At 40.3% G+C, this 21,308-nt stretch overlaps 1 pseudogene; it reads left to right on the top strand.

Moving 5' to 3' along the window:
* Positions 1 to 14,886: 14,886 nt before the first annotated feature.
* LOC100949944 overlaps positions 14,887 to 21,308 on the top strand; it is a 16,380-nt pseudogene continuing 9,958 nt past the window's right edge.

Genomic DNA, 21,308 nt, shown 5'->3' with positions numbered 1-21,308 from the left:
TGAGACTCCACTTCCCAAGGAACAGATGGCTACCTGGGGCCCCACTTCCCAGGACACAGGAGGCTGCCTGGGACTCCACTTCCCAGGACACAGACGGCTGCCTGAAACCCACAGTGCTGATGTAGGTCCTTTCGCTCAGGGCTGAGCTTTGCTTTTCGGGCCTAAGCAGGCTGATAAACAAGCTTTATCAGTGCTCCATCTTTCCACCACTCCTGGGGTGGATCTGAACACCCAGAACGAGACCGTGTTCCCACAGAGGCTCTTCTAATAGTAACTTCTGCCCACAAGCCTTTAGTATCAATGGCTGTGACGTGTATTTTAAACATGTGTTCCATCTCCCCAAACCCCTGGCATGTAAGGAAGGAGATATGATTAGAAACTGCTTATAATGGCTAACAAGCATCTGAAAAATGCTCATCATCCCTAATTATTAGAGAAATGCAAATCAAAACTACCATGAGATATCATCTAACCCCAGTGAGAATGGCCCATACCACAAAATCTCAAAACTGCAGATGCTGGTGTGGATATGAAAACAAAGGAACACTTTCACACTGTGGCTGGGACTGCAAACTAATACAATACAACCTTTTTGCAAGGCAGTATGAAGAACCTTCAAAGAACTCAAGCTAGACCTCCCATTTGATCCTGCCATCCCATTACTGGGCATCTACCCAGAAGGAAAAAAGTCCTTTACCACAGGGACACTTGTACTAGACTGTTTATTGCAGTTCAATTTACAATCGCCAAAATGTAGAAACAGTCTAAATGCCCACCAACCCAGGAATGGATTAATAAGCTGTGGTATATGTACACCATGGAATACTATTCAGCCATTAAAAAAGATGGAGACTTTACATCCTTTGTATTAGCCAGGATGGAAATGAACACATTATTCTTAGTAAAGCATCCCAAGAATGGAGAAGCAAGATTCCTATGTATTCAATTTTGATATGAGGACAATTAATGACCTAGTACAATGGTGGGGGAAAGGGGAAGGGGAGAGCAGAGAGAGGGAAGGAGGGGAGGGTTGAGGGGTCACGATGTGTGACATAACACAGTTATAAGAGGGACTTTATCTAAAAAAATGCAATCAGTGTAAACTGGTCTTTTGTACCCTCAATGAATCTCCAATAATAAAAGAATAAAGGAACTGCATATAAACCCCCCAGACAGAGAGCACAATGGGCAACCCACTCGGGACCCCTCCTCCATGCTGGAGGCTTGGGTTTGCTTTCTTCTTATCTGTGATAAAATCTTTCCTTTCCCCTTACTCATGGTCTATGAATTTATTCTTGGACTTCCGGAGATCAAGGACCTGGCAGAGGTGACATCATGACCTCATCCTGACGTGACGACTATTTCAGGAGGATGTTCCGTCCTTTCTGTGTTGTCCTGGACCATTTGCCTTCCTTATCTTCCCAACTTGCAGTTTGGAAGCTTCCTTCATGTTTTGAATGACTTCATTCTAGCAGAGATTTAAGGACAAGTCTAAGAGAATTGGGGTGAAATAGATCAATTCCCGTCCTTACTGTTTCTAAATCTTGAAGTTACTCAGGTGTTCCAGAAGATAAACTCTATTTCCCAAATACTCAAATAGACCCCATCTGACTGAAGGCCTCAACGGCCATGGTGTCTAAATGCGGAACGTGTGAAAAGAGAAGGCAGCAGCAGAGGGAGTGATTGAAGTCAGCTTCTAGGACCGTGATCTCTAATACTTGGAGAATTCAGGAATATTTCTGACAGTGAAGTACTCAAAAATATCACTTCATAAAATTTTCAAACTCAGGATTAAAATCAGGAAAACCAAGAAAAAAAAAGGCACAAGCACAGGGAACGTGTGTCCATGCCCTGTACTGATAAGTCTGTAAAAGCCACCTCTGTAAAGTAACCAGACTGAGATAGGGAACAAGGCAGGCCGTGAGTATCTATACTCTGACAAACCAAAGTCATCTACCATGTGGGCAAGTTAACAAAATTTTAAGTGGAATAACACACGTATCATCCGTTTCTTCTCTGCTACTTGTTCAAATCAGTGGTCTCTAAAGAAGAATATGCAAGGTCATCCACTAGGGAGAAAAAAGCATACCTGTTTGTATTTATTTTTAACCTAAAAATTTAAGAAAGAAATCAAGCTTTACTTATACTTAAAATGTGAAGTAGTGTCTCTGTAACTCATAAACATGAGATGCATGGACATAATATCACAAAATTGGAGGCTCTTGGTTTAATCAAATCAGATACAATTTAGTTACTTTTTGTTTCCTGTAAAGCACAGACCTTTAAATTTATAGTTTTCCAATATTTGGATTTTAGATGGATATGAATTATATAACTCATACTCATTTAAATACAGATATGAATTACATGAAAGGTCTTGGATTACTTCTTCTGAGTCACTGCAGGCTAAATCTAGCCCACACGCTTGCCAACAGGTCAGTGGGATGGTATTTACATAGAAGCTTCCAACAGATCACGGCTCTAATAAAATACCTTCCAAGAATTTCAAAAAGGAAATTATGCCCTAGTGACGTAGTCCTTTAGAAAGTATAGAGAAAAAAAAAAGCAAGTGAGTGGGGCAGTGCCTGTGGCTCAAAGGAGTAGAGCACCAGCCCCATATATCAGATGTCGTGGGTTCAAACCTGGCCCCAGCCAAAAACTGCAAAAAAAAAAAAAAAGCGAGTGAGGTCCAGTTAGAGGTTTGGGGTCTTCCTAGCCAGTCCATATTTAACAGGGTGTGGGGGCATCAGGCAAGCTGACCCTGCCACCCATGTGCCACGCTCTAATCACCATGGCTGCTGGGCCTGACTTCTCCTTCCCTCCTTGACTGTTCTGTTACTAAAGAAGCACGTGAATAAATAACTTGGAGATTTGTTCCTAGTAGGAACCAGTGGCTTTCAAAGGCAGGGGTGGTCTGTCCTTGTTGTAATGCTCTTAAGAGGACTGCTCTTGCCGTCAAACTGATGGCCATGGTCACTAACCGGGGAGCCGTGAACACTCCATGTCTAAAAGCAGTTCAAGTATAGAAGTTAGAGAAATGGCCTGTGTTCTCTACCTGCCACCAGCCCTTCTTGCTCTTCTAGAAGAAGATCCTCTTTCACCTTGTCGGCCACCTCTGGCTTTTCCTGGTCTGCTGTCAGTTAAAGGACTTGTGGTCCCCTCCCTCGGGGGGCATGTGATGAGCTCTCAGAGTCCTCCAAGCCCACAGACGTGTTAATTCATCTGAGGACAGTCAATGGCTGAACAAGAGCCATTAGAGCCATTCTCAGGATTAAATAAATGTTGTGATTTGGGGGATGGTGGGTGGGTAGGGAGGTGGATTTCTTTCCCTTCTAAGGTCATTGCTGCCAAGGGCTATATCTAAGCCTAGTGCTACTAGGGTTTTTTGGTTTTTGTCTGGGGTTTTTTTTTCCAGCAAGAGGACAAAACGTACTGGAAATATAAATAAAATCAACACGATGAAGGAAGAGCTGAGACACAGAGGGAAAGAGAAAGTGTCCAGCTTCACATCTGTACTTTTCTGTTATGTGGGGACAGTAAGCTCCCTCTTGGGGGTGAATTTCTGCCAGCTTCTATCAAAAAAGTCCTCCCAACACAAGGGATCTAGGCTGCTACGCCTCGGGCTAGTGTAGTAACATCTCTCTTGCTTTCTTGATGTATTTTCTTGAGTGGGAAGAAGGTAAACCCCTAAATATCCTGAAACCATTCACACGACTGTGGCTGCGCTCACTGAGAGTGGCAAACATGGGCACCCTTAACCATACATGCCCCTTAAATCTTAACTCACACTCTCGCCCTGACACAGGAACGGAGAGCCCCACGGGCAGGACGGACCGGGTGGCAAGGCCTCTGCTCACCCCTGGATGAACTGTTCATTTCCACCTTGTCATTCTTTCATTTTCTTCCCTCCTAATTCCTCATCATCCAACTTAGAATCTTCTAGGCCCCATAATATTAAAAACCTATACATTCAAATTTTTGTAACATTTTATGACTTGGTAGCTTTTCCCAGCTGAAGATGACAGAATGGAAATTATCACTGATCTGAAAAACAAAGACTTGGTCAATTTAAAATGTCCTGCTACACCAACTAAACATGCGCTTTTCTCTGAAGAAGGCCAACAAATGATTTTACCTCTTCTCCTCTTAGCTTATCTGTTTCTGGCATTTCTGAAAGAATGGAGTCCCAGGGGAGTGTTCCCGTAAAAGGAAATGGGTGGAGTGAAACCCCTTTCAGATTTTCCTCACTAGTAAAAGCTGATTCTTCTTTTACCCTATTCCCCGCTTTCTCTCTGCTTTGATGTATTATTAAAATGGAAAGACGTTGCTGACGGCGTGTGTTATATAATAGCATTACAGGGTACCTTTTATTTTACTTTAAGGGGAGTTTATTTCATCTTGGGCCAACTCCGAAAGCTTTTCAGAGGCCATCAACACAGCGGCTTTCTTCATATTAGATAAAAGCCAGGACGCGGCTCACACATTGATCTGGAGTTATTCAAAGACGGAGGTGGAAAGAGAGAATATCTTCTTTGGTACAGAGTAACTTTCATATCATATTGATGCATGCAGAATCTGCAAAGCCCTTGCTAAACAGAATGTCAACAGGGAAATTTTACCTTTTTTGAGGGGTAAACTGAAAATGTGGAGATAAATTTTATGCAAAGATAAAGGAAATAAATTTTTAAAAAATTTAATGTCAACTTTAAATGCCAATGTATTCAAAAAGTGCAAACAGTGAACAACTGAGTTTAAGGCACACCAGTTACTTAAATATCTTTGGTAGGTTAACGGAAACTGTCTACTTACAGAATGCTCAGCTCATGGCTCCCAGGAAATAATTTTCTGGCAATTATTTTTATTTAAATAGCCAGATAATAAATATTTTAGTCTCTAAACTCTGATATTGTAGCAGGAAAACATTCATAACTGTTCCCTAAACAAATATGCATTTTCAAAGGAAACTTTATTTACAAAATCAGGTGGTGGCTGGATGTGGCCCACAGGTTGTGGTTTGCTGGTGCTTATTCTTGCCAGACTCTAAATTATTATGGGGCTGCTGAGAATGGGATGACTTATGCATTTAATAAATGGAACATTTTCAGAAGATTATTTGTTCTTCTGAATGTACCAAGAACATGTCAATCTCGTCTTTTAAAAGGCTGCTCCCCTAAGTCCCAGGTTTGTTATGTGAAGTGGGGACATGTTTATGGAGAAGAAAATCAGGAGGAATTATGGGTGAGGGAGGCTTCAGGCTCCTTCTCTGATCTGAAGCAGCCCCACTTTGCTTTTGTCTACCTTATATACTTGAATTGGGAAAAAACACAGTTCAGGAAAGAATCTACCTGGAAAGATTGGGCTACCGCTGGCAATTATTTGTAGAAGTCACAAATAGTGACTTCTTTTGGTCTTACAGAGATGGCTCAGATGTAGAGTGAGTCTTGAGTACAAAAATTACAAGGGATAAATATTTATTCAAAATGAAGTGTCTTAACGGAGAACCATGGAGAGCAGAGGAATGACAGCAGGAGGCAGACATTAGCAGTGTGGACACATGGACACCGTCTCACCAGGGCTTGCCCTAACTGGTTTGTACTCCTCCTGGAGGCTTTCAGAAATGCTCTCCACTGACACAAATGTGGAGCAAAGACATCGTGGAGCAAACACTGCAGCTTTCCAGCCATGCTCACATCACATGTGACAGGCACAGGTGAGTAAGCAAGCCGGCTGCTGGGAAGGGGTAAGAGGCCAGGGCAGAGGGAGGGCTGAGCGCATGCTCAGGGGCGACTCTCGCTGACAGGGAGGTGACACTGGCAGGTGGAGACTGAGCTCCAAACACCTTTCTAATCCAGAGACTGAAGTTAGCATTATCATTTTGACAGGTCTGGGAACCATGGCCATTGTCCAAATGCCATAACACACAAACAGCTAGAATTCAGGTCACAAATGCCCCCTTTTAGGCACCCCAAAGGAACGGATACACACATAAATGGTAGAATTGGGGGCAAACATGACACATTAATTAGATTACATGTGAAATTGTTCACTCATTGGCCAGCCCTGGGGCTGGGAATTTTAAAAAAGAATTAGCAAACTGATATTCTGAATAAACACAATTCTATCATCTCCCTAAATTTCAGATTCTGTCTTTTCAGGTCATCTCTGGTTGCAGTATCTCAGCTCTCTAGTTTAACTCTCATCTACCTCACAGAGGTGATTAAGACATGAGACCCTAAAGCAACTGGTCCCTAAACGTGGCTTCCTGACAAAGTTGAGCTTCTTTTAATCTCAAAATCTGAATGAGAAAATCAAAAGAATGCAGATATGGTTTGACTTGTGAGTTATGACAGGGAGAAATGCTCTCAGCAAGGAACTGGACACAGTACGTATTTTGGTTAAACTGCCAACAAGTGATGGGTATTACTCATTCCTAATTCTTGCAATCTAAACTGAATGGCTTTCTATAAACATCGTGTATAGATTCAAGTAGTATATAGTCTAACATCCCAAATTAACAATATTTTCTTCTATAAAACCAGGTGTCAAAATAAATACATAAATGTTAACTGCTGTTAGCATAACTATAGTGCACACACACACAGAGTGTTCACAGCGAGTGTCCTCAGCCTTTCCCTGCTCATGGCATTCTTAGTGTTTCAGTAATTTTTTCCACAGCACCCATAGACCAGAATAAATGCCTAGTAGTTCTGTTTATTAATTAGTTAGAAACTGCCTAAAATGTAGCTGTATCTAGATAAGACATTAGCCAAAGAAATGGAGCATGACCTACACTGAAAGTGGACAACCTTGAGCTCCACGTGAGGACCTTTGGGTGTGGATTATTGGTGTCTTTCCCCTGAGGGTTTAAAATATCCCACAGTTTTGCTGAGTGCACCTGAGCACCCTGGATGCTGGGTTCACTGCTCAGATCCACGGGCTCAGGGCGAGGCCAGATACCATTCTGTGTCTGTCCACCCCAACTTAGCTCACGTCAGTGAGTGTTCTGATGTTTTCAATCTCTGCTCAGTCCAACATTGATGATTCCTTCCAGTTTAGGATACAAAACAAAACTTGAAATTGACTTTTACTTTAAGGCTTCAAAGAGAATCAATGGTTCTCTTGGATAACATCTGTGGAAACATCTTTCTTCTTTCAGTGGGAAAGTCTCAATTGCCTTCACACAGCTTATCTAAGAAACAGGTACCTTTGTTTTTGCAAGGTGGGAATTAATAGTTGTCTTTTTTTTTTCCCCAGAAGCAAAGCTGAAGAAATAGACGCAGAATCTTGTCTTTGTTTTGACTACTTTTATTCATCAAAAAAAGTCTCAACGATCATCCTGGATTAATCAGGACATTTCTGAGTGATAATTCCTCAGCACGTGAACGGCCCATCAGTCACATGATGTAGTTCCACCAAAGGTTTTCACACGTTTTAAGATTTCAAAAGCCCTCCCTTATAGGCAGAGGTAGCGGTGTCCTTTAGCCCTATGTTCTTTACTGAGTTAGATTCTTGGGGCAGGAAGTAAATACAATATTTTTCAAGAATTGTGGTTCCTCAGAATATATAGGAAGCGTCATCTGATGAGAAGAATCCTCATGCTTAAAAAGAAAGTGTGTGTGTTGGTAAGAGAGAAGGAGAGAGACAGGACAAAGATGAAAAAGGCTCACGTTGCTTGAAGAGATGTGACTGTGACATGTGACAATGTGAACTTGATAGACTGAGAGTGGACGGGCAGGGAGGAGGTGAGGAGGAGTCCACATTCTAGGGGCGGGCAGAGCAGCTGTGGTAGGCCAGAACATTTTCTCAGATCATTGGCAGTTCTCAGATCTAAAGGATTCTATCAAAACATATTAAATACCTATGATAACCGAGGACAAACTGCAACATTCCAAATGCAGTCTGAGTTGAGCTGCACTACCCTTCCTCCCCACATTTCCCGCGGGCTTATCACACCAGCAGCCTAGCAGGTTGTAAAGAGAGCTTCCCTTCTCCCCATGCAGTAGCTTAAAACCACTCTCTGCTCCCACATTTGTAAGATGTTCTGTGTTAGCTTTTGCACTGTTCTCCTCCAAAGGCACAAATGGGATCCTATTGCTTTCACAATAAGCAAAAGTACCAAAGGCACAACCTTGACAAGGCCCCCCCCTTCCCCCAGTGTGAGTTGGTGTTGACAGACCCTCCTGGGCTGAGGGCTCGGCCCTCTCCTGTGGCCTCTGTCAGCGCACACAGGTCTGCAAATCCTGCCCCAGATCAGGAAAATCTCAGGGGAAATTCATTATTGTGTTTATGTTTATCTGAAAACAAACATTAAAATCCAAAAGAAACTAAGTAAAATTGTTAATATAGTATTTATTACACATAAAAAGGTGTTTAAAATTGATTTTAAAACATGAGTACATTGCAATTTAAAGTAAAATTTCTATCAATACAGAAATGTAAAAGCCTGTAATATGATGATTACTGGATACATGGCCTTATGTTAACCAAGACTGTCGACACAGTAAATACCAACACAGTACCATGCATTGGGTAAATACTAAGTAGTCGTCACAAGTTCTTCTGTGAATCTTCTCACAGTATAATGAGGTGTGATGGGGGAGCAGTCTGGAAGACATAACAAGCAAAAGGAAAGCCAGATGTGGGGGAGCTGGTCCTTGCTACAACATTACCAGGCTCCACGTGGGAGGAAACAATTACACTTTGGCAGGAAAAACCCCTAAAATAAATAAATTTCTATCCTAATAGGTGTACATTTGGAACATCCTAGAAAGAGTAGCAGAATTATTATAACAAATCCCAGAAGTTTTAACACACGAGTAGTCATGGTCACCCCTTTTTCTTTCCCCTGTGGTAAGTCTGAAAGTTGTTATGAAGACTGATGATATATCAAAACCTTTGCAGAAAGAGATTTCCAAGGAATTTTTTAGCCAGAGAATTGTAGAGTTTAAAACACCCATTATTGGTAAATATTCCTTTATTAACCTCTCTTTTCCCATTTCTTTCTTTGCAAAATGGAGCTAATAATAGTGCCATTCTCATAAGGTTGTTATAAAGACTGAATGAGTTAGTACAAAACCCCAAACTCTCAAATGTGTCTCAAAATTCAGTTAGTTTTCTTTTAGAGAGACACTGTGTTACACCACCATGTGACAAACATTCTGAAATCAAACATAGTTTTTCTACAGAGCTTATACTATTTACCTTAAGTATTATAAAGGTTATAAATTATAAATTAAAAACATCCCACGTCCACCACTAGAATTCAGTTTGCAACTGTTCTGGTGCTAATTGAGGTTAAAACAAACCTTTTGAATTTTAGAATCATGGATAAAGACTGCAGTCGTATATGCAGTAGACCCTCCATAGCTGACCACCTCCCTACACTGACCACCTCCTTAAGGTGACCTGATCTTCATAGACCGGACACGCACCACATGTACGTGTTAGCACAGCAGCCTCGTTCCTTATTTTGACCACCTCTGTATGTTGACCAGTTTGTTAGAGTCCCTTGGGTGGTCAGCTTAAAGAGGCTCTACTTTATGTAGAACACTTATACACTTAGCACTGTATCCGGCATATAGTAGGAAGTAAATAAGTGTTTTCAATTTTTGTAATTTACTGTCCTCTTTCCCTCCCTCTCTCCCTTCCTTCCTTTCTTCACTATCCCTTCTTCCTCTCTTCTTCCTTCCTTCTTTCCTCCTTCACTCCTTCCCTCTCTCCCTTCCTCCCTCCCTTCCTTCTTCCCTCCTGACTCTTCTCCTAGCATACCAGGGCCTTCTACATGATGAAATAAATTTTGCAGTACTCATATATGATACAATTCCTCCCCCTTGGTCCAAGGCACAGTAAGATTTATAAAGATACAACCTTTTGTTGCTGCATACATTGTTTATTACCAAAAACAAAAATTGTAACCTTTATATAGCCACATCAGCAGTCATCACCCATACAGTTAAAAAAAAAACAAATTAAACTATCAAGTAAACGACAGCTGTTCTAATTGTGTTACTATAATTATTGCCATAATTTTGACTACTAAAGTTTTCTGTGATTATGACCTATAATAGAAAATGATTCTTCATAGTTAAAATGACTCTTAAAATGAATAACTAAATAGCACATATTTAAATCTCATTTTCAAATGTTCCAAGGGACACCCTCCCCACTGAGATTGCCATCATAATTTCTGATTCAGTAACAGGACCAATAAAAGAAGAAAAAAGAACTCAGTAATAACCTATGCTTAGTCAAAGAGTATTGATCAAAGCCAAATCCGTGTTAAATAATGTTTTACACTTAGAAATGAAAATCTTCAAAGCATTCCCCACTAATTTCATAACAAAGTTACTTATGTTTAGTTTAAATCTGTATGGGGGGAAAAACTCATGAAGCAAAATGCTAAGAATGTTTTTTAACATAGTAACTATCAATCATACCCCAGGCTTTCTAAATTCTAGTTTCTAAATAGGACAGACCCTTTAGCTGAAGGTGTTTTCACTGTTTCCCCAGCTTTTGTACTGTGTGTATATTGTCAGTATCTAACTAAAAGGCTAACCAGAGACTTCTGTGCATTTATAACTAACTTTTTCTATTTTAAATATACTACTTTATAAAATAAGGATAATAGACTCAGCCCCAGCCACATACGCTGGGGCTGGGGGGTTCACACCTGGCCCAGGCCTGCTAAACAACAATGAGAAATAAGGATAATATCTCTCACCTCCTAAGTTATTGTGTGAGTCAAATTTAATTTCAACAATTATTCAATTCTAATTTAATATTTGCCAAAAAAAGACATATAAAGCTTTGTTTACCTATTAAAAAACATAAAATAGCAATGTTATTTCCTCTATTGCAAGTAAAGAGAGAAAACAAAACAACTTGATGCAGAGAATTTATAGCATTTATACATTTCCATTAGGTAGTAAGCTTTGATGGATTCATCTTAAAATTCTTTAATGGAAAACTCAACATCCACTTATAGCCAGGTGCGGGCTGTTTTGCATGCATTATCTTATTTAACTCCTCAAGCCATGGTTAAAGTTCCTAAAGAAGGACAAGTGTCCTCTCTGAACACTGGTTATTAACAGAGCGAATCGTCCCCCATTGAAGGGGTCTTAGATCCAGATACTAGGATACTCGGTGACTTTTTTAGGTTGTTTTAGTTGAATCAATACATTTTCCCGGAGAAGAGAAGCCAATTCCCTAAGGTCTAAAGGTATCTGTAGAGCAAGCCCTGGGCTGAGCCCATCCCTGGAGTTCAGTCATATTTTATCCTCAAGCAGGATCAGAGTCACCCACTGTGATCCACGCTGTGGCAGCAGCAGCACCTCTGTGCGCCTCAGCGCAAGGGCACGCGCGCAGCTCAGTGGAACCAGCGGAACCTCGTGGAGCACGGCGAGAGGCAGAGCGCACAATGTACGGTATCAGGCACGTACCGTTTAAAACATAAAAAATAATGCTTTATACTTTCATATATGTAAGAAAAGCTAAAAATATAAATAGAACAATCACCAGCAAATTCAGCATGGTCGTATCTCTGGAAAGGGAGGGAGAGGAATGCCGTCAGGGCAGGGACAAAGAAGGGATCCACCAAGTCTCGGGTAATGTATTTCCTTAACTTGGACATCTGCTGTGATTACGGCAAAACACTGAGATTTTTCAAAGCCAACGGTGGATGATCATTGGCACATCTTGTTTTATTCATTGTTGGGCTTTTATATTTTAGTATTTTATCGTTTTAATATAGAAAGCATCAATGGATGCATGCATGGTAGCAGAAAAATAGACAAAGGAGGGAACCCTTCTTTGTAAGGCAGTTTCTCGTGGAAACTGGCAATTTATTACACACCAGTCTGATTATCAGTCAAATAAATCTCAACATAAAGAGTGAAAAAAAAATTGCATAACATTGGGCGTGACTCCAAGTCTGTACTGTAGGCCCTCAGTGAATCATTCCAGAAGTCTTGCGAGCCAGTTGTCCTTTTCAAGGGAATCAAGACTCGCCGTAGAGCGCTCGTGGTCACCCAGAGGTGGCAGTGCTGAGGTTCATGGCCCATGGCCGGTTCTCATCTGTCAGAGAGGCAGTTAGGACAGGGCTCGGCAGAGGTAGCTGCAAGGCAGCATAGGTAGAGAAATTCTTTTAAAAGATGAGATTGAGCCAGGCTACAAACAAGATCTCATTACTGACTCAGAAGCACAAAATGGAATTCCAATGGAGAAGGTTAAAAATGGGGTGTGAACTCATGGGAGAAAAGGTTCCTTTCCTCAGAACACAAATGGAGACTGAGACTTAATACAAAAGAGAAAACAGACAAAAGAGAGAGTAGGACTAATGGAAATTGAAAGGAAAGGAAGACAGATCAGAAAAGAAATTAAATGATAGAAAACACATGAGGGCTACTAAGATACAAAAATACATAAAACTGAAGAACCAAGCATTAGCTTCTGAAATTTGAATTACTCCAAACTACTAAGGCAGAAAGAGGAGCTGAATCATCTGATTTCAAAGGTAGGAAAATTGGAACAAATGATTAAATTGGGGGGGGGGAAATGGGGAGTAGAATTGTGGTTTGTTTACTTTTGGAGGTTTGATGGAAGACTCTTTTGAAACGTGTATTAAAAGTATCTGATTCCACATAAGGAACTTTAAAAAGTGGAACAAGAAAAAGAATTCTGCTTCTGTTTTCCCTGAGTCTTCTGTAAGTACTTAGGTGGGTATGTTTGGGTGGAAATAGGAGCCTTTTTTCAAACACCCTCTGATTCTCTCCCAGTCTAAAGTACTAAAGCTCTGTTTATAACAACACGATCATTTCTACAGTAACGAGAGAGCTGTCAGCAAAAGAGGATTATTGCTTAAGTTGAGAAATAAGCAACTAAAAAACTCTTAAACCACAAAGAACAGGTTCCCATGCCAATACTCAAAGTGACAAAGCCAAAGCCATGCAAATGTGGAAACTGTTATGTGCCGGGCAGCCCCAACTGACCTTCTAGCAATTGGTCTCCAGACTGCATGCCAAGATTTCTGAAGTTTAACCCAATAGTGTCAGACTTTGATATATTTTGCTGATTGCTTAAACACAAATTTATCAATAGGTATCTTAACTGGTTTGTATGCCATTCTCACCCAAGAACCATATGCAGACTTCAAACTGAGTCATTGAGGCACTTTGTGATAAGAATTATAAACTCTTTGGGAAGGTTTGAGATGGCTCAAATTCTAACCAAAAGATACTTATTTTTTGAAAAATAAACTGTGGGGTGGGGCCTGTGGCTCAGTGGGTAGGGCACTGGCCCCATGTACTGAGGGTGGTGGGTTCGAACCTGGCCCTGGCCAAACTGCAACAAAAAAAATAGGCAGGTGTTGTGTTGGCACCTGTAGTCCCAGCTAGTCAGGAGGCTGAGGCAAGAAAATTGCCTAAGCACAGAAGTTAGAGTTGCTATGAGCTGTGATGCCACAGCACTCTACAGAGGGTGATAAAGTAAGACTCTGTTTCAAAAAAAAAGATAAGAAAAGAATAGAAAAAAGAAGAAAAATAAACTGTCTGTTTGATCAATGTTACCTAAGAGTTCTAGGGAAAAGCATAATGTGTTACTATTGTAAGAAATTATCAGACCATCAGACCTTCTCCCGGTGTGGTAGGGGGAGAGGCTACTGGGTGACCTTCAGCAGTGAACTGTCCTTCATGTCCTTTGCTAACTTGATTTCAGAGGGCTTTACCCTTCTCTTTTTCCATTTATTCTGCACTACCAATAGGAAAGAGTTTTAATATTATTTGCAATAATAGGTTATGCTCAATAGGTTATGGATTCAGAAAAAAATTCTTCTTAGGTATACTAGGTCATGGTAAAGAAAAAAGTAATTGGAAAATAGATAATATGCATAAATGTCTACCTTAAGCTAATATTTATTCTAAATAAAATAAATTAAAAAATTGCCTACTGTAGGTTTTTAGACAATCAAACAGGTGGTGAAATACAGGTCTAAGACCCTGTATTTCAGTCTTCCAGAGAGCAGGTGATAAATTGGTACAGAACAGAACTGATATCACAAAAGCATTTACTTTTAATAACTATGTTGCTGGAGAACTGAAATCTTTTTTTTTTTGAGACAGAGCCTCAAGCTGTCCCCCTGGGTAGAGTACCATGGCGTAGCTCACAGCAACCTCCAACTCCTGGGCTCAAGTGAGTCTCCTGCCTCCACCTCCCAAGTTGCTGGGACCACAGGTGCCCCCCACAATGCCTGGGCTATTTTTTTTTCGGTTGCAGCCATCATTGTTGTTTGGCTGGCTGGGATGGATTCGAACCCGCCACCTTAGGTGTATGTGGCTGGCGCCTTAGCCACTTGAGCCACAGGCGCCGAGCCAAAGAACTGAAATCTTAAGGGAATATTTATGGTGTTCTTTATATAACTATAAAAAATGTATAACTAAGGATTTTTTGATGCTGACTAGATGTAAGTGCAGAATGAATCGCAACATGTGGAGTTCCCGCCCCTCGGAGGTGGTGCTGCGGGGCTGTGCTGCTGGCTGAGCCAGGGCACATTTCCCCACAGGGGGCCCGCGGTCACCTTCACAGGGTAGCAGGCTCCTCCTGATGCTTCCTCTGAAAGCAGCTGCAGAAAAACTTATGTGTGGTGGTTTTAAGAGAATCCCTAGACTGTTCTAGCCCCAGCTATTTTTATAAGCCAGGTGACCTTGGCTGAGTGAATCAGCATTCAGTTTCTTCATCAGCAAAGCAGGGACAACACCAGCCATGCTTCCCTCACAGAATTCTGGTGACCGAATGAAAGAGCCTGAGACTGTGGACCCAGCTGTCTGCATTGGTGTGTCTATGTGTGTGTGCACGCATGCACCTGTGGAAAATAAATGTGAAAGTTGGACGAAAATGACAGTACCAAGTCAGAAAAAACCAAAAGGCCAGCGTGTGGAAATCCGCGGCAAGAGGTGGCTGGTGAGACGGTAAGTTTCCAAGAAACCAAAGCCAAAAGGGAGAAACAAGAAAGGTTGCGAGATTCACGATATCTCTGAACACTAATAGTCACTGACGGGAGATCCAGTATTTTAAGGTTTTGAAATTTTAGAGAAATTTCTTTAATGGGGCCTCAAAAAGTATACACTGTCTAAATAAAAATCACAGTGCCCTCCCAACTATTTCTTTGGATCCATAAAATGATGGATTTCACGGGGCTACTTATTATTGTGAATTGTAGCATATTCAACCCAAGGATTATGAAGTCAAATCACAGTTTGATAGAAGCAACTATCCAAAAAAGTGGGCAGTCTCTCCTGACTGACACCAGCATGTTATAAATGTACTTATTTAAAGCAGCAATTCTCAAACCTTTTGGTCTCAGGATCCCTTTGTATTCTTAAAAATTATTACAGGCCAAAAGGGCCTTTGTGTAGCTGGAATCTGGGTTCCTTTTGTCCTCCTAAAGACCACCAGATGGCTAAATAGTAGAAAGAAGAGCTTACTGTTTGTGAACCCAGAAGGGATGGTCTCCAGCTTGGACCCAAGGTGCTGTCTCCTCAACAAAGGGGAGGAAGGACAGGGAGGGCTTTATGCCTCCCATGCACATTCAGAGTGGGAGGAAAGCTATACACCCCTCTGAGTGGAGCCCAGCACATGTACAGCGGGGGGACAGGGATGACACACGCACCTCACGTTCATGTGAGCTATGGTTTTCACATCAGCACGAGTCAGAATTTGGCTCTTGGTGCCAAGAATGAAGATGTGCAGTGTGGTACACAGCCTCTGTGAGTCGCCTGAACCTGGCTTAAGGTCTGCAATCGCTGATCAGAAAAGAAAGTTTGTAAGGCCAGCCCTCTGTCCAGTCCTTGCGGCCAGTTTTAACGTTCAGTGGAGAGCTTCTTACTGAAACTTGTTATCCATGGGTTATTCAGGAAATACGTTTATAAGAAGTCTAAATTTGATTGGATCCAGAGTGACCTCTTTAAAATTTCAATTACAAATGGGGCTCGAAACCAGCAGCCCTCATAGTCATTAGGAGAATGTGCCCCACATTTGCCAAATACAAAATATTATTGGATAATACTGTATTGGTTTAAATGTAAGAGCAAATCCTTGGTAAAAGTCAAAGGGAAGGAACTCTTTTTCCAGCACGGAAAGCAGGATCCTGAGCAGGCCTCACATAGCAATAGATGGACAGTGGGATACAGCTGACCTTTTTTAGACTCCCTTACTCTTTTCAACCATCAGATTAGCAAAGGAGCTAGTTAAACTAGTTATAAATAACACTCTTTTACAAAATAAACATTTATTGACTGTAAAAAATGAAAAAAATTTAAAGTATGAAAATAATTGCAACTATACTAAGAGTTTACCCTGAGTGTTCCGGCATCTATCTTTCTAGACCATATAAATGTATTTACACAGAGAGAAATACATATATACATAGAAATTAGAACAAGATAGTAATACAAAGATATATATGTGCTTAATTAGCATCTTGCTATATTTAGAGTTGTGTGTTTGCTTTCGATTAAAATTTTGTAAGAAGTGTTTTTCTGTCAATTAACATTCTTTGGAAACAATTTTTAACTGAATGCATCATAATCTAAAAACTTTTCCCATGTTATTAGCCATTTGGGTTACTTGATAGTGCTTTGAAAAACATAAGTGTAGAGACATTAACTGTCATGATAACCACTATTACAGTCATAGGAAGATTATAATGTAAATTGACTATCACCCTTTGCTCTGAAAAGATAGCCATATTTTACACTGACCTGGAAGTAATTTAACTGAGTGGAGATAAAAATATATTTGAAAATACATGCTTTGGCACCTAAACAAATCAGTTGTTTTCTTAAAAGCTTACTGTGGAATAGCAGAATGATTGTGGAATAATGACTTGGTTTTTTTTTTTTTTTTCCTGGTGTTGTTTCCTAATGATTTTTTCTAAGTGGTTCGTCCTGTCTAATTTTATCAGCCTAATAAGAATCCACACTTCATCTTTCTCACTGCTCTGGGCAGAAGTTCCTGTGAACATGTCAAACGCACGGATGGACGGGCAGATTGGCATAGCATAGCAGGACGTACACAAAAGTGAGATGACGGCTGACCGACTTCCCTAATTGCTGGAGTTTTAATAAGACAATAGACCCCTCACTAAAGATTTCCTAAATTTTATTGGAAGTCAAGGCTCTTTACATTTGTAATTCAAGCAGAGCCCAAAGTGATTCACAAAAGGACAGTGTTACATGCAGTTTACAGTTGAGGGTCGTGCCGAGTGCCAAGTGGGACCAGAGAGCCGTGATGCCTGGCACTGCTGGCCACACCAACAATGTGGAGATAAATAAACCGAAAACATTTAGAAGGGGACATGATCTCAGATGGAAAGCATGACAAAACAGTGAGCCCAAGATGATTGAATTGTGCCCCACCTTTAAAAGTATAACCCCAAGTTGTCACTCATCTGAGCGTCTGAACCCCTGAAAACTACAAGCTTATGCCAATTCTTTTGTTATCCTACCATAGCTCATCTATCCAGGCCCCAAAGATCTTAAGAATATGGTCTTCTCACCTAAATTACTAGGACTTTAAACAAATTGATGGTGCTGATATCTGCTGTTCATGGTGCCCACCCCGACCCTTACTATTATTAGTTACTTGAATATCTGCAGATAAATATCTACTAAACTCTAGCTCCTATGATTTATCCTTGGGGGTTGCTCTTATACAGCTTTAGAACCATGAAATGTTACCAGCTTTTTCTGACACCCTCTGTTTTTTTTTTCAAATCTACAAAGCAAAAACAAAGAGGAAAACCAGAAAGTCAGCAATCTGTCTCCTTTATTTCTTTACGTCTAAGAATAACTCTTTCTTTGGCAACATGGGGTGTTACCAGCTCTTATTATTGGTTCAAAAGCCATTCAGCAAGATTCTGAGGTTTCCCTGAAGATGGAGTATAGCCAAGGTGCTGGCTCATGAGCGACATGAACAGGTGCAACTTAGCCCCAAACTAGATTGACTTAGATGTATAATACTTAATTTTCTGTTGACTTTACCTAAATTTGAGGATTCAGCCCTAGAAGGCAAGGTCATTTGACATGAAAGACTAGTGAGTGGTCATTATCCCTAACATAAGAGACATCATCTTCATCTTCTTAATCAACATGAATATACATAGATTACTTATTCATGTCATCAATTGCATAAATTATTATTTTTTATTAAATCATAAACACATAGATCATGTACACCTTAATGCATTTATGGGGTACAATGTGCTGATTTCATATAGAACTAGGAATGCTTACATCACTCTGGTTAATATATACCTCATCTCACTTACTTACTTATTGTGTTAAGACATTTATACTCTATACTAATAGATCCAGCATGTACCCTTGCATTAGGCACCATAGGTGTGATTCCACCTTTCACCCTCCCTCGATCTGACCTCCCCCTTCACACACCCCCTTCTTCATCTTGTGCTATGCTTGTGATCTATTCTTCATATGAAAGTATGGGTAATTGTAAATTGGTTTCGTAATAGTACTGAGTACATTGGATATTTTTTCTTCCATTCTTGAGATACTTTACTAAGTAGGATATGTTCCAGCTCTATCCATGGAAACATAAAAGAGGTAAAGTCTCCATCTTTTTTAAGGCTGCATAATGTTCCATGGTATACATATGCCACAATTTATTAATCCATTCATAGGTTGATGGGCACTTGGGCTTCTTCCATGACTTGGCTATTATGAATTGAGCCGCAATGAACAATCTGGTGCAAATATCTTTGTTATAAAGTGATTTTTGGTCTTTTGGATATACACCTAGTAGAGGAATTGCAGGATCAAACTGCAGGGCTATTTTTAGATTCCTGAGTATTCTCCATACTTTCTTTCCAAAAGGGACATATCAGTTTGCACTCCCACCAGCAGTGATGAAGTGTTCCCTTTTCTCCACATCCACACCAACATCTGTAGTTGTGGGATTTTGTTATGTGAGCCACTCTTACTGGAGTTAGATGATATCTCAAAGTGGTTTTGATGTGCATTTCTCTGATGACTAAGGATGATGAGCATTTTTTCATTGTCTGTAGGCCATGCACCTATCTTCTTCAGAGAAGCTTCTGTTCAAGTCCCTTGCCCACAGAGAAATGGGATTACTTGTTCTTTTCTTATTAATAAGTTTGATTTCTCTGTGGATGCTGGTTATCAAACCTTTGTCAGAAGCATAACCTGCAAATGTCCTTGGCCATTCTGAGGGCTGTCTGCTTGCTTTACTTACTGTGTTCTTCACTATGCAGAGGCTGTAATTATTATTTTTAAATGTCTAAAGGGATATAGGAACTCACTCTACTTTATAAAAGGTTTATTTCAAAGTTCACCAATACAGATAATATAGTATTTACTACATCTCATGTACCAAAGTTACGAAATGTATATTTAATTTTTTATAACTAACCAAAATATATTTGATATCCATGAAATGCTGATTTGGGGGGTGAGCTTGCTTGGTGAGTGTTCCTTCTCTCAGAAAAAAACCTTTGGGGGTGGCCTTGGTGGTCACATTTTCTCAGGTAACACTAATCAGCACCAGAGCTCTAAGGTCAAATCAGGTGTAAATACCAGACCTTATTTGATCACTGAGATTCTTTTTCACAGGAATTTGAAATTGACGTTAATAGAAAGTAATTTCCTTATCTTGTCTTCAATGGAACTGAATGTTTAAACTCTGGTGGTATGGGACAGCTGTGCTTGCAGACAAACCATGCCACAGAGCTGAGAGAGTTCTGAGCGAGTTTTGAGCCACATATACAGAAGGAAACAGAGATACAAAGCCACGTGGCCACAGAGCTGGAGAATATCCACCTTCGTTTCTGCTAGTTTTCTTGTCTTGAGTCTAAGGCCTTCTTGTTATGAATAACCCCTGGATCCTCATGTTTCCTTTTCAGTTTTAGGAAGTGGAACATTTACTTACAACCAAAAGGACGCTGAAGTTTATAGCTGTTGAAAAATATGTATTTTTCATTTTATATACTGTATGTTTTAGTTAAAGGGATTTCTATTTCATTTTTCTATTATTTCCATTTCTCTGTTGAGATTCTTTTTTTGTTCTCTCGTTACATTCATCCTTGCCTTTAATTCCTTGAACGTGTTTACAAGAGCTGTTTTCTAGTCCTTGTGTGTAAACTGCTCATTTCTGTAAAGCTGTGTCTCTTGTTCATTATTTTTTCTCTGGGAAGTGAGTCACTTTTGTTTGTTTGTTTGTTTCTGCTTCTTCAGGTGTCTAGTAATTTTTTACTGTTTGGTGGTTATCAGGAGCACTGCAGAGTTTCATACCTGAATTTTGTTGTCTTCTGTAACTGACTATTAAGTGTTTTTATGCTTTTTTGGGGGTTTTTTCTGATAAGTAGTCAATTCATTTGTAGCTCTGCTCAGTCCTTTCAAGGCTTGTTTTCAAATTTTGGAATGGTGGTCTAGAGTTGTCTTTTTACTCTAGGGGTGGAATTTTCGTGGTGGGTGCCAGCCTGAGACCTCTGCTGAAATACTATTTACTCATTTCCCTCCAACTCAGTTCATCAGAAATTGAGCATTCCAGCCCTTTACAAAGCATGGAAGTTGTCGTGTTCTCTGCTCCCTGGTAGGGTGTCTTTCTCAATTATTGTTTTTTGCCTACTCCTGTGGAGTTTTGCCCTGAGCATGTACAACTTAGCTTGCATGAACTAACTAACTTTCTTTCTTTCCCTTCTCTCTCTCTCTCTCTCTTTCTTTCATTTTTTGTAGAGTCCTCCTCTCTGGTAATATTCCTTATACTGGCTGCTCCAGTAGCCCAAACTCTGATCTCTGCTCCACTAGCCCACATTCTCCTCTGCTCCTGCAGTATGGCAAAACTATTTTGCTGTATTGGGATTCTCATGCATACACAACAGATTAGAAACAAAACTCCAGGGCCTCCATAGAGCCCACCTTTTCTATTGCCCACCACTGAGGATTTGCTCTCTCATATCTTTTACCTAGAGGCTAAAAACAATAGTTGCATGTATTTTGTCCTGTTTCGTAGTCATCTATATTAGTCATTGATAGTCAGGACCAATTAGTCTAACGTAGACAGCACTTAAATATACTTTTTTTTTAATTGTTTTTATTAGATCATAATTGTTTACATTAATTCTCTCATAGGATACAGTGTGTTGCTTCTATGCAGTTCGGAAAACTCTCATCCAACTGGCTAACATAGCCATCATGTCTTTCTCATAATTGTTATGTTAAGACATTTATATTCAACCATTAGACAAATTCACATGTACCCTAATAGGATAAATTATAGGC

This window comes from Otolemur garnettii, unplaced genomic scaffold, assembly GCF_000181295.1.
Source record: "Otolemur garnettii isolate 467f Iridium unplaced genomic scaffold, OtoGar3 scaffold00177, whole genome shotgun sequence".
In the NCBI taxonomy this organism is placed as follows: Eukaryota; Metazoa; Chordata; class Mammalia; order Primates; family Galagidae; genus Otolemur; species Otolemur garnettii.
The sequence above is the reverse complement of the archived record's forward strand: the minus strand, read 5'-3'. Positions and strand labels throughout refer to the sequence as shown.